A 12,617-nucleotide genomic window follows, 5' to 3' on the forward strand; every position below is an offset into this window, starting at 1 on the left:
GAGAAGCTGTCCTAGCTGAGGAGGGTGCAGGGAGTTGTCCTAGATGGAGGAGCAGGAACTGGCTGGTAAGTGAGGTCTGCTGCTGGAGGGGTTGGGTGTCATTTTTGCTGTGTGGGGGCTGTAGGGACAGCACTGGTGAGGCTGTGCCTTAACTGCTGGGTTCATTTTTGAGGGCCTCACTACATGAAGGACATTGAGGGGCTGGAGCATGTCCAGAGAAGGACAAGGAAGCTGGGCAAGGGCCTGCATTGTTGGTCTGGTGAGGAGCAGCTGAAGGAACTAGGATTGTTCAGCCTGGAGGAAAGGCGGCTGAGGGGAGACTTTCTGGTGACTTGAAAAGAGGTTGGAGTGAGGTGGGGGTTGATCTCTCCATCCAAGGAACAGGTGATAGGACAAGAGGAAATCATAGAATCAACCAGGTTGGAAGAGACCTCCAAGATCAGCCAGTCCAACCTAGCACCCAGCCCTGTCCAGTCAACTAAACCATGGCACTAAGTGCCTCATCCAGGCTCCTCTTGAACACCTTCAGGGATGGCAAATCCACCACCTCCCTGGGCAGCCCATTCCAATGCCAATCACTCTCTCTGCCAACAACTTCCTCCTAACATCCAGCACAGACCTCCCCTGGCACAACTTGAGACTGTGTCCCCTTCTTCTGTTGCTGCTTGCCTGGCAGAGAGCCCAACCCCACCTGGCTACAGCCTCCCTGCAGGTAGTTGTAGACAGCAGTGATGGCCTCAAGTTGCACAAGAGGAGATTTAGGTTGGACATGAAGAACAATTTCTTCCCTGAAAGGGTTGTCAGGTCCTGGAACAAGCTCTCCCAGAGCAGTGATAGAGTCCCCATCCCCAGAGGGGTTTCAAAGCCCTGGAGATGTGGTGCTGAGGGTCACAGCTTAGTGGTGGTCTGACAGTGCTGGGTTAAGGGTTGCAGTTGATCTTAAGGGTCTGTTCTAACCAAACCAGTTCTATGCTAGCATGGTGCTTGGGGCTGGTGCAGCAGTGCTCAGTGAGTGTCTGAGGGTGCTGCTGCATCTCAGGGTACTTGTGCTTGAGGTCTCTGAGAGGAACTTTTTAGTCCTGTGGTGCAGTCTCACTTTTCCCCAGGGCCCTGGTGCTTCTGTGGTGGCTCTGTGGAGCAGGGCTGGGCTACCCCTACAGGACATGGCTGTGCTTCCCAGGGATCACCTGCAAACCTTGGCTTGTCCCATACTAGAGGATGTTCAGAGTGGTGATGCTGCAAAGTGAACTGTGATCTCCTCCCTTCCTGACCAGCAGGGAGGAGGCCTCTTGGGAGGCTTCCTGGAGCACCTGGCACTGCCAGCCCTGCTGGTTTGTGCTCTGGTTTTGATCTTGATGTGACCTCAAGACATGGAATAAACTCATGCCATATTCCCCAACAGATAAAAAATGCCCACGCTGAGGGAGGGGACCACTGTAATTGCAACCAGGAGCCTGGTGGTGGCTTCCAAGTCATGTAGACTGTGGGCTGGATCCCACATGTGGGCACAGATTACCACCATCAGGTGTAGGCAGCTCCAGGGTGTGGAGACAAGAGGAAGAAAATGGAGGACGTGGTCCTGATGGTCAGTGCAGGAGTGGTGCATCTGTGTCGTGATGCCATGGGGCTGGCTTGTGGCGGGGCACCAAGAGATGTTGCAGCTCACTATGTGAGGGTCAGTGTCAGAGCTGAGCAGTGGTGCTAGATGGTCTGATTCAGGCCCATGAAAGGAAGACATTCTTGACACTGAGGATGGTGAGACCCCAACCCAGGTTGCCCAGAGAGGTGGGAGATGCCCCATCCCTGGAGCTGCTCCTGGTGAGCTTGGTGGGGTGTTGAGTAACCTGCTCTAGCTGGGGATGTCCCTGTTGACTTGCACAGTGGTTGGAGTAGATGAGCTTGAAAAGCCCCAAAGCCCCTTCCTACCCAAACCAGGCTGTTTCATAGCTGATGAGGACTATGCAGACCATGGTCAGATGAGGAAGGTGAAGCCCCAGCACCTTGGCAGCAGCAGGTTGGTATAGCTGTGCCAGCCTTGCCCCAGCACCAACATCCACACTGGTAGCTGTTGCCTCCAGCCATGCCTGAAGATCAACAGGGAGAAGATTTTTCACTTCTCCCCCACCCCCGCCTTTGCTGTGAGTACAAATTTCCCTCTGACAGCAGGGGCTGGCTGCTGGAGAGACATCCCACAGCAGCCACAGCATGCTGCTGGCAGATGCCAGCAGAGAAAGAAAGTGTGAGGGATGGAGGGCAGCAGGGGGAGAGGCCAGGAACTGGGAAAGGAGGCTTCTGGTGGGGGTGGGAAAGGGGCTTGTGCAACAGCCAGCCTTTAATTAAGGGTCTTGAAAGCGTTTTCCCAGCTGGTTAACATTGCCTGGCCATATTGGAGTGGTTTAGAAGCAATTCTCTTTGGGAATGATTCCCTTCCTGTTGGCTCTGTGTGAGGGTGATGGGTCCCCACCCCACTGCTCCCAGTCCTCCATGCCTCCTGAAAACTGGGGCCATGCCTGGGTGGAGAGGATGGGGAGCTCTGCACTTGCAGAGGAATGAGGCAGGGAAGAAGCCTTAAAGAAGTATCTTTAATGCAGCTTCTGCAGGCCCAGAGTTGGTGTGGGAAGTGTGCTGGTGGCATCACTGGGTGCTGGGAGGAGACAGCATGGTCTTGACCCCAGCACAGGGGAATTGGGATTGAGAGTGCCAGGAGGCCAGCCCTGGGGTGGCTGTAGGTGGGTAGTGGGGAGATCTGTGGACAGATGCAAGAGGTCAAGGCTACACCTGAAGTGTGCAGCAAGGCAGGCACAGTGAAGGTAGGAGATTGTCTCAGCTGAAGAGGAAGGTAGGAGATTGTCTCAGCTGAAGAGGAAGGTAGGAGATTGTCTCAGCTGAAGAGGAAGGTAGGAGATTGTCTCAGCTGAAGAGGAAGGTAGGAGATTGTCTCAGCTGAAGAGGAAGGTAGGAGATTGTCTCAGCTGAAGAGGAAGGTAGGAGATTGTCTCAGCTGAAGAGGAAGGTAGGAGATTGTCTCAGCTGAAGAGGAAGGTAGGAGATTGTCTCAGCTGAAGAAGGCAAACCCTTCTGCTCTATGCTCTACCTGTGGCTTCACTGATGCCTCTACAAAAACACAAACCCATATGGAGCAACCTTCATGTGCGTGCAGCTGAGCTCGTGTGCAGAGCTGCTTCACACCCAGCTAAGGGTGGGACCTTCCTCCAAAGATGTTTGCTCCTCCTCCGGTTCTTTTTTTGTGCCTGGATGCTTTTGGTTTGATGCTATGGAGCTCTGATTGCCACAGGACACATCTGCTTCCACTGCTCGTGGTGCCAAGGTCGACTTTGCACATCTCTGCCCCTCACGTTTCAGTGCTGGGTGGATCTGTAATGCCTTTAACTCTGTCTTCACAGCAGGTTTTGCCTATGGTCATACAGCCCAAAGTTAAAGTCCACCCTGAAAGGTCTCTGCTCTGACTTTGCTTAAGTTGCCCTGAGAAGGTATCAGGGGGTCCACCTGCCAGGTGGGGACAGACCCTGCTTTGCATGTAAATTTGGTGCAGTCACCATCCCTGGGAGGTGTTCCAGAACTGTGTGCAGGCAGCACTCTGGGGCACGGTTCAGTGGCCATGGTTGGGTTGATGGTTGGACTCTGCCACCTTAGAGGTCTTCTCCAACCAAAGCAATTCTATGATCAGGTTTCAGGCTGTGGCAGCAGGGGATGGGAGTTGCTGGGGAATTTTGGGGCAAGGGCACTGTGGTGTTCTTCCTCACCAAGGGCAGCTGGTGATGCATCTGTAGATGGAGGTGATTCCCTCTGCTCCTCACAGCCTGGGCTTTCCCTGCCTCTCCAAGCTCAGCGGAAACCTGTGGGTGCCAAACCCTGCTGTGCAGCATGCTGTGTGCAAAGCTGTCTGTGTTTAAAAGCCAGTTTTGTGCTTCTCCAACCCTAACCCTCTCTCTAGAAATGAGTGCAAGCTGACAGTTGTCCCCTGTCTGTGTTTTTTCCCTCTCTCTCCTGCTGCTGAGGTTCCAGCCAGCAGCTGCGTTTGCAGAGGAGGAGGTGACGTAAAACCGGTTGTGAGAGGGCTGGGGGTGTTGTGCTCAAAGGGGAAAAACCCTCCCTTTTCCAGCAAAACATCTCCTGATGCTGGAGCAGACAGCATCACTGAAGTCTGCTCTCCTGATCCCTCCAAAGCTGGGACAGCTGAGCACCATCATCCTCTTCTTCCCCTGGGCATCCTGGTCTCACCCCAGTGCTCCCAGCTTGAGCTTCCCCACTCTGTCAACTCCACTGACATGGTTGGTGCTGGGGGTCCCTCTGCTTCTGTAGCACTTCTATCTTTGGAGAAAAAGACCAATAAAAGGCAACTTTAACAGTGTCATTATAGAGAGAGCTGGAAGGGAAGTGCAGGAAGGAAAAGATTCCTGCCTGGGGTTTTCACCTCTGTCTCGGTTAACCAAGAAAAAGCTTCCTGCTTGGGGCTGAGACCAATGGCATAGAGCTGTGGCTGTCACCCACAGAGGGTGGTGGAAAAAGACCCACCAAAATCAATGTCTTCTGGGCTTGGCTGATTGTAGGGCCACAGAATTGCTCCAGTTGCAAGAGATCTCTAAGATCCCTGAGTCTGAGTCTCACAACTAACACCACTATGGCCACTAAACCCTGTCCCAAAGTGCCACAGTCACACACTCTTTGATGTGTGTCGTGGCGTGCTCAGGCAGGGAGAGGACAGGCTCATCCAAGGTTGGCAGAGCAGAGACTTCTACTGCCTTTAGGAGAGGTTTGGGGGCTACTTAGACCAGTCTGAGCTAAAGGCCAGTCATGTTGCCTAGGGAGGCAGTAGAACTATTCAAGGTGAGGCTAGACCCTGATGTAGTGGAGGATGTCCCTGCTGCCTGCAGAGGGGGTGGACTGGGTGACCTTTGGAGGTCTCTTCCAGCCTAAGGGTCTGAACTTTGGCCACAACAACCCCAAGCAGCTCTACAGGCTGGGGACTGAGTGTCTGGAAAGCAGCCAGGAGGAAAGGGACCTGGGGGTGCTGGTAGATAGTAGCTGAAGATGAGGTAGCAGTGTGCCCAGGTGGACAAGAGAGCCAATGGCATCCTGGCCTGCATCAGGGAGGTGGTGGAGTCACCATCCCTGGAGGTGTTGAAGCAAAGCCTGGATGAGGCACTTAGTGCCATGGTCTGGTTGACTGGCTAGGGCTGGGTGCTAGGTTGGAGTGGATGATCTTGGAGGTCTCTTCTAACCTGGTTGATTCTATGGTTCTAAGCCATTCTATGTCTCTGCTTGTGATCTCGGTGCAGAACGGTGCCTGCTGGGGGAGCAGGGTGGTGCCCGAGCAGGCAGCTAAATGCAGGCAGAGGCTGAAGTACTGCCCAGAAACCAGCAGAAAACGTTCCAAGTCTGGAGAGGCTTTGCAATAATTTCCACATTCCATAATTCCTCTCAAGAGGGGAAGAGAGGCAAGCCTGAAATAATTACCCACACAGGCAGTCATGGAAATGTTCTTCACTGAGAGCACTGATCACTTACTGTATTTAACAAGACAATTTTGGCTCTCAGCACATAGGAGCAAGCAATGATTAAAGCTCTTGTTTGCAGGATCTGTGAGCCAAAGCACAAAAGTCTGTTGCTAGATCCAAGTTTGAATTTGGCAACCAGCTCTGACCTGGGGAATGGGCCAAGGTGAAGTGGTTCCACTCCTCATCTGTGAGGTTTGGGTAACTGGGGAGTGCAGTGGGTGCTGGCTCCCTCACCCTATTGCTGCTGGGTGTGTGGGGGCATCTCTAGCAGCAGGAACTGGTGCCTTCAGCCCTGGAAGTGAGTTAGGGTATCTTGCAGGAGATGGAAGATGTTGCAGCTCCTCAAGGCTGTGAAAGGTTCCTTGGTGGTGGAAAGGTCCTGAGCTTGAGGGCAGCTTGGGAAAAAGCAACCTTGGTCTAGTGGGAGATGTCCCTGCCTAAGGCAGGAGGGTTGGAACTAGATGATCTTTAAGATCCCTTCCAACTCAAACCACTCTGAGTCTATGAAATGGGGCCAGCAGGTGTCTGCTGCTGTCTCACTCTGTGCCTGAGGAGCAAGAGTTGATTTGGGGGAGACTGGGAAGGCAAAAGGCAGTGGTGGAAAGTAGTGGGTTTGTCTGGAGACAGGACAATCTGATGCTTAATGCTGCCCAGGCAGACCACTTTGGTCTTTGAGGTGTTCCAGAGTGTGCTCAACCTCTTTGGGGCTGCAGCCAGCCAAATTGGAAAGGCCACCAGGGTGTCATGCTCACTCCAGGGTGGAAACCAGCAGAGCTGATGAAAGCAGCCTTTTGTGCTGTGCTTTGTATCACCCTGCTTTGGGAACACTGCCATGAGATGAACTGGGACAGGCAAGGCCAGAGCTCACTCTGCCACTGGAGGTGTTGCTGTGACAGCCCCACTGACATGCAGCAGAGCAGGGAGGTGCTGCAAGGTGCAAGACCCTGATGTTAGCAGGGGATGTGGGGGTGCTGCAGCTGTCACCCAGGCAGGCAGCACAAGAGCTGAAGACAAATTCCACTTCTGATCTGCAGGTTTGCACAACTGCACTGCTCTCCTTTACCTTGCTTCAGTGCTTGGTTAGGGACCTTCTCCAAAACTGGCTTCATGGCTGAGCCAGGAGTTTGGTGCAAGTTTATCTCCTCTGGGAAGTGATTGATTCTTCCAGCAAAGCCAAGAGGAATTGCCTGTGAGTGCCTGGTGGTCCCATGTTCATGATATGGTGCTGAGGGTCCTTAAATCCAGGCTGCTTATGTGTGGTGTCCTGTAGTGATGGGCAGCCACATGAAGCCCAGAGCAGTGTCTCCTGCAGCACATTCTCTTTCCAGGGCCTTTATTTTACTCTGGGACACTTAAGACTGCCACCAAAGCAGGATGTTGAGGTCAGTGGTTCAGTGTCTCTGTGTGAAATCCTGTGCTGTCAGTGTTGGGTGTCACATCATGGCTCTGCACTGGGAGAGCATTAGTGGGATGAACTTTGCTCAGCATAGACAGCCCCAGCAGTGCTGGTGGTAGTAAGAGCTGGGCATGAATTTGAGCCTGAGACTGACTTCTTACTTCCATAAATTAACCTTGTTTGGTTCAGCTGCATGTTTAAGACTGGGTCAAGATCTGGTTCAGATCTGCCTCCTTTGCTTGTTAAGCTCCTGTCATCAATGATGATCTTGGGTCACCTTTGAGCTAAGATAAATGAGTCCCAGTCTATCAACACTAAATCTATCTAGCCTCATGCTTGGCTTTCCCAAGTCTCTCTTCTTGCTGCAAGGCAGGGAAGGCTTCCAGGGAAATACTTGGGACAGCTGAGAGACAGAGTTCTGCATGGACAACGTGAGGCAGAGTCCTCTGTTGCCTTTCCCCTGGAAAAAGTGCAAGAATTCAGACACTGCATAAATTCCATGCACATTAACTATGCTAATCAAGCAACTGCACATGCACAGGGCTGTGCTGCTGCCTTCCTCTTTCCCCCCAAGCATGGTCAAATCAACCTGAAAAAGGTCTTTGCAGTGAGCTTTTTATTCCTGCCTGTCCTGGGATGTGTGGTGATGTGGGGATCCAAATCCTGGTGTCTCCAGTTCAGATCAGAGAGTCACCTGATTGGAAAAGATCTTAGGATCATTGAGTCCAACCATACCCTAACATCTCCTTGTACATGACTGTTAGACTACATCCTCAGGACCTCATCCAAACATCTTTTAAACCCCTCCAGAGATGGTAACTCCACCACTGCACTGGGCAGTCTGGGCCAGTGCCCAATAACTCTTTTGCTGAAGAAATGTTTTCTGATATCCAATATAAACTCCCCTGGTGCAGCTTGAAGTCATAACACAGATGCAGTTGAGCAGCTGCTTTTTGTCACTGCCCTTCTGGTGTTAACTGGGAGCATCCTGTGGTGAGCACAGGGCTGCATTCCATGTCCTCAGGGATGTCCTCACAGCACTAGCCAGCCTAGCTGGAAGCCTTGTGCTAGCCCAGGGTCCAGCTGCCACTGAGACCCTCTTGGGAGCTAAACTATCTCTCTTGATTTTTGTTTTGGATGAGAAAGAGCATTTCAGGAGCAGCTCTGTCAGCCCTGGCAGGGATGTGTGTTAGGCCCTGGCAGATGGGGCAGCCTCTGCTTGCTGGGATGAGTTGTGCTTGCTGGGATTATTTATTGCCTTGATCAATAAATACTATGGGCAGCAGGCTGTATTTCATAAGCACAATGCCCTACACGTGCCTGCTGCCATATTTCAAGAGCATAAATAACACTGGGGCATCAGCAGAAATTAAAACCAAACACAGATAACTTGGAATGATTTACACTCAGATTTTCAGCACTCTGGGGAGGGAAGGAATGAAACAACAGCCTCAGATAATGCTGCTGGGCTGTGCCCCTAAACTAACTGAGCCCCTCCTGGGATGCTAGGTCAGTTACTCATGGTTCTAGCTATGCTCCTACCACCAGTTGAGATCATATGGAGTCATGGAATAGAATCATAGACTTGTTTCACTTGGAAAAGGCCTCAAAGATCATTAGATCCAACCTTCAATCCAACACCACTGTGGCCACTAAACCGTGTCCCAGAGTGCCATGGCCACAGGTTTCTCCAACACCTCCAGGGATGGGGACTCCACCACCTTCCTGGGCAGCCTGTTCCAATCCCTGACCACTCCTGCAGCAAAGAAATATTTCCTAATCTCCAACCTAAGCCTCCCCTGGCACAATTTCAGGCCATTTCTTCTCTTTCTATCACCTGATTCTAGAGAGAAGAGATTGACCCCAGCGTCACTCCAACATCTTTCCAGGCAGTTGCAGAGAGCAATGAGGTCTCTCAGCCTCCTTTTCTCTAGGCTGAACGACTCCATCTCCTTCAGCTGCTCCTCTCCAGCCCCTGCTGATGGCTTTCCTACCAGCATGGGCAAGCCACCTGCTTTCCCCATATCCCCTTGCATATAGGGGGCACAGTCCCAGGCCAGCTCTGCCATGCACAGCTCCAGAGATGGCTTTGGCACATCCCCCCTGCCATCAGCCAGCCCTGGCAGTGGCACACTGGTATTCACTCTGCAGCCTGGGCTGCAGTTGCTGGGTTGTTTGGGTTTTCTCTTCAAAATGCAACCTAGATGTAATGATATGAAAGCAAATTACTAAACAGAGGGGTTAGTCAGGCAGCTCCCTGAGTGCCTGGCTCTTCTGGTAGCGTTTAAGCCTTTCCCCTGCACCGGTGATGCAGGCGTCGCCCATAAATCAGCAGAGGTAGGAGCACATTTGCTGCCCCCTCTTTGAAGAGGCGTCAGATCTCTGAACAGAGGCTTCTTGCTGGGTGATCTTCCAGGGCTGGTTCTCATTTCCTTGTAGGAGGTGGGTCTGGAGCCCATTCTGTGCAATTTTAGGGGGGGGAGGGAAGCAGATGACTTTGCTTTGTTGACCCAAAATAAAGGAAAGGAGGCTTGACACCACGAGCACTGCGCACCATTAACGTCCCACTGACACAATTACTCACCAGGAGGATCCACAAATTGGTTTGGCAGCAGCCACACACTGCAGGGCTGAGCATGTGGGGATGCTGAAAGCCCCTGTGCATGGAACCTAGGCTCAGTCTTAGCCTCGATTTGGGTCTGATCCTGCCCAGGTGCTCAGCATGGCTGAGCCTGCCTGGGTTAAGCACAGGTTACTTCAGGTGCTGCTGTGGCTTTTGCCCCTTTGGTGTCCCTCCTGGCTTTGCTGTAAGTCCAGATCCTGTGATGAGGGTGATGGCACTGAAGGCTGTGCTGGAGGTGGTGAGGAGCAACTGCTGGTGGTGAGGGATGTGAGGTGGCCATGCTCCCATTAACTGCTGCCAGTGCTTGCTGGCAGCTTTGTCTTCTAGGCACTCTGCTCGGCCTTCAGAGACCTTTGCAAACCATCAGCCTCCCTTATGGATCTTTGCCAGCCATTGCATGTGTGGCCCCTTGGAAGAGGGGAGGGTGAAGGAGGGGGACAGCACAGGATGCATATGGGACCCCGGCTGGGCAGCTGCTGCTCTCTGCTGTGAGGTCCATGTGGTGCTGGGGGGCTTGAACAGGGTCCCCACAGTGCCTGGTGCAGCTGGCAGTGGGGCTGATGAGGGCCTTGTGTCATGTCTCTGCTGTGGGGAGGGGTTTCTTGTTGTGATCACTGCTGCCAGCACTCAGGAAGGTCCTCTGGGTGCATCCAACCTTTGGCTGCAGTAATGCTCAGGTGGCTGGGGATGTGTGGTGGCACTGGCAAGGGCAGCACCTGTGGCTGATGGGGATTAAACCTCCCTTTGTGCATTTTAATGGAAGAAAACACATTAAATAGTTAAAAAAAGCCCAAAAATCCTACCCAGGTGAGGGATTGAGACCCCCAGCCTGCTCCAGGAGTACACTGCACAGGAGGTCAGTGAGGAGGGAGGTTTCCTGTTCAGCTCTGCCCAGTTTTGCCTGTCTTGGAACAAGGCTGTTGATGCACAGCTTGCATGGTGGCACAAGGAATCTATCTCTGTACCCCACCACTCTTGAACCCCTTCTAAATCTTTTCTGTGTGTGCACTCACCAGGAAGGGCTACCAGGTGTGTCTCTGCGCCAGCTTAAGCTTCACGTTGTGGCCATGCTTTCTGAAGAGGAGTGCAAGAGGCTTGTTGCAGCCAGCTCATCACCTCTCTGGCAGGGTCAGGATGTGTCAGTTTATCAGGGGCTAGGCAATAAGGATGGGCAACTTTTGGATGTGTTCTGGAAGACACTATCACTGGGGAAATGTGTGTGTGCTGCCCCAGGAGAGCACTGTTGGGCACATCCTTTTGCCCCCAGTGGGGAGGGCTGCCTGTCCTGTGATAAAACCCTGTGTACAGCCTGGAGGAGCTTTTGGTGCCTGTGCTGCTGGTTCTGGGAATGGGGAGGTTGGAGTTGTTACACAGCATGGGGTGACAGGAGAAGGGTAGTAGCTTCAAAGTGGAAAAGGCTGGATTTAGATTGGACATTAGTAAGAAATTCTTCCCCATGGGGGTAGTGAGGTGCTGGGACAGGTTGCTCAGAGAAGTTGTGGAGACTGGAAGTATTAAAAGCCAGGCTGAATGGAGGCTTCTGCATTCTGGTCTAGTAGGAGGTGTCCCTGCCCATGGCAAGAGGGTTGAAACTAGGAGATCTTTAAGGTCTCTCCCAACCCAAACCATTCTGTGAGCTATGACTTGATCTATAGGCAGCACTGCCACAATCATGCAGGCAACCACTGCAGAAAGAAATCCCCTGGAAGAATTTAAAGGAATTTCTCTGGCAGGTTTTTTAGAGGTAATTTTAACACGAAGGTTGGGCTGGAACATTTCTGCTTTGCTGGGCCATTTCCACCGAGGAGCTGGCAGCAGGCGAGCTGCTGAGTGAGGAGTCGGCACTGCCATATGGAGCTCTGCTCTGGCTGCTTGCTGAAGGGGGGGAAAAAACCCCTACAGGGCCAGGACTTGGCAGCCCCGCTCTGCAGAGACCACTTGTGTGAACAAATGTTACTCCTTGGTGTTATTGGTGCTGCAGGATCTGGCCCACAGTCAGAAGAAGTGCATCTTGGCCTGGGTTCAGCAAAGCACTCACAGATGTGCTCAGTGCGAGGCACAGCACTGCTCCCAGTGATTCCCCTGGAGAAGTTTTGTGCTTAAAGTCCTTGCTGGGTCTGCACTTTTATCTGGTTTGGCTTTTTAAATGTCCTTTGGCTTTCCTGGTGGAGGCAGCTTCTGTGTTGGTGAAGCCTGAGCTCCTTCCATGTCTCCATTGAGGATGGATCCCATTGAAGAGGCTAAAAAGGGACTTTTTTAATAGGGGATTTTGTGCAGAAGGTTGAAATTGGGAGACTGAAGCAGCTTGGTAGGGATAGGTCTTATTTCTGTGAAGAACTGGAAAGAGAAAGAAGTTCACTGAAATTGGAAGGCTGAACATTTAAGAATCACTTCCAACCCCTACAGTTCTGTGACCTCTGGAGAACATTTGGCCCAGTCCTGCTTCCAAAGCAGGTTCACCTAGAGCAGGCTGCACAGGACAGCCTTGGCACCATGGCCATTAAAACATGTCCCAAAGTGTCATGGCCACAGGTTTCTTGAACACCTCCAGGGATGGGGACTCCACCACCTCCCCAGGAAGCCTGTTTCAATGCCTGACCACTCCTGCAGCAAAAAACAGTTTCCTAATCTCTGGCCTAACTCTCTCCTGGCACAATTTCAGGGCATTTCCTCTATCATCTGATCTAGAGAGAAGAGACTAACTCCCACCTTGCTCCAACCTCCCTTCAGGCAGCTGTAGAGAGCAATGAGGTCTCCCCTCAGCCCCCTTTTCTCCAGCCTGAACACCCTCAGGTCCCTCAGCTGCTCCTCACCAGCCCTGATTTTCAGACCTCTCACCAGCTTTGTTGCCTTTCTCTGGACCTGCTTTAGCACCAAAATGCCCTCCTTGGAGTGAGGGGCCCAAAACTGAACCCAGTATTCAAGGCACAGCCTCACCAGTGCTGAGTACAGGGGGACAATCACTTTCCCTACAGTGATGAGATGAAGTAACTGTGTGGTGCAGGTAACAAAGTCACTGCTTTTGTTATTAGTTGGGAATCACTTTGGCAGGCAATCAGACTTGAAGGTAAATCCCATT

The 12,617-nt window shown here is 52.3% G+C and overlaps 1 protein-coding gene across 4 annotated transcripts in view; it reads left to right on the forward strand.

Moving 5' to 3' along the window:
* Nucleotides 1–12,617, forward strand: part of MEIOB (meiosis specific with OB-fold) — a 39,471-nt gene continuing 26,854 nt past the window's right edge. For all 4 annotated transcript variants that reach the window (XM_064152696.1, XM_064152698.1, XM_064152700.1 and 1 more), the window contains exon 1: nt 1–65. The gene's annotated coding sequence lies outside the window, so the exon portion shown is untranslated. The remainder of the gene's footprint in view (nt 66–12,617) is intronic.

The sequence above is a fragment of the Pogoniulus pusillus genome, chromosome 13 (genome assembly GCF_015220805.1).
Source record: "Pogoniulus pusillus isolate bPogPus1 chromosome 13, bPogPus1.pri, whole genome shotgun sequence".
In the NCBI taxonomy this organism is placed as follows: domain Eukaryota; kingdom Metazoa; phylum Chordata; class Aves; order Piciformes; family Lybiidae; genus Pogoniulus; species Pogoniulus pusillus.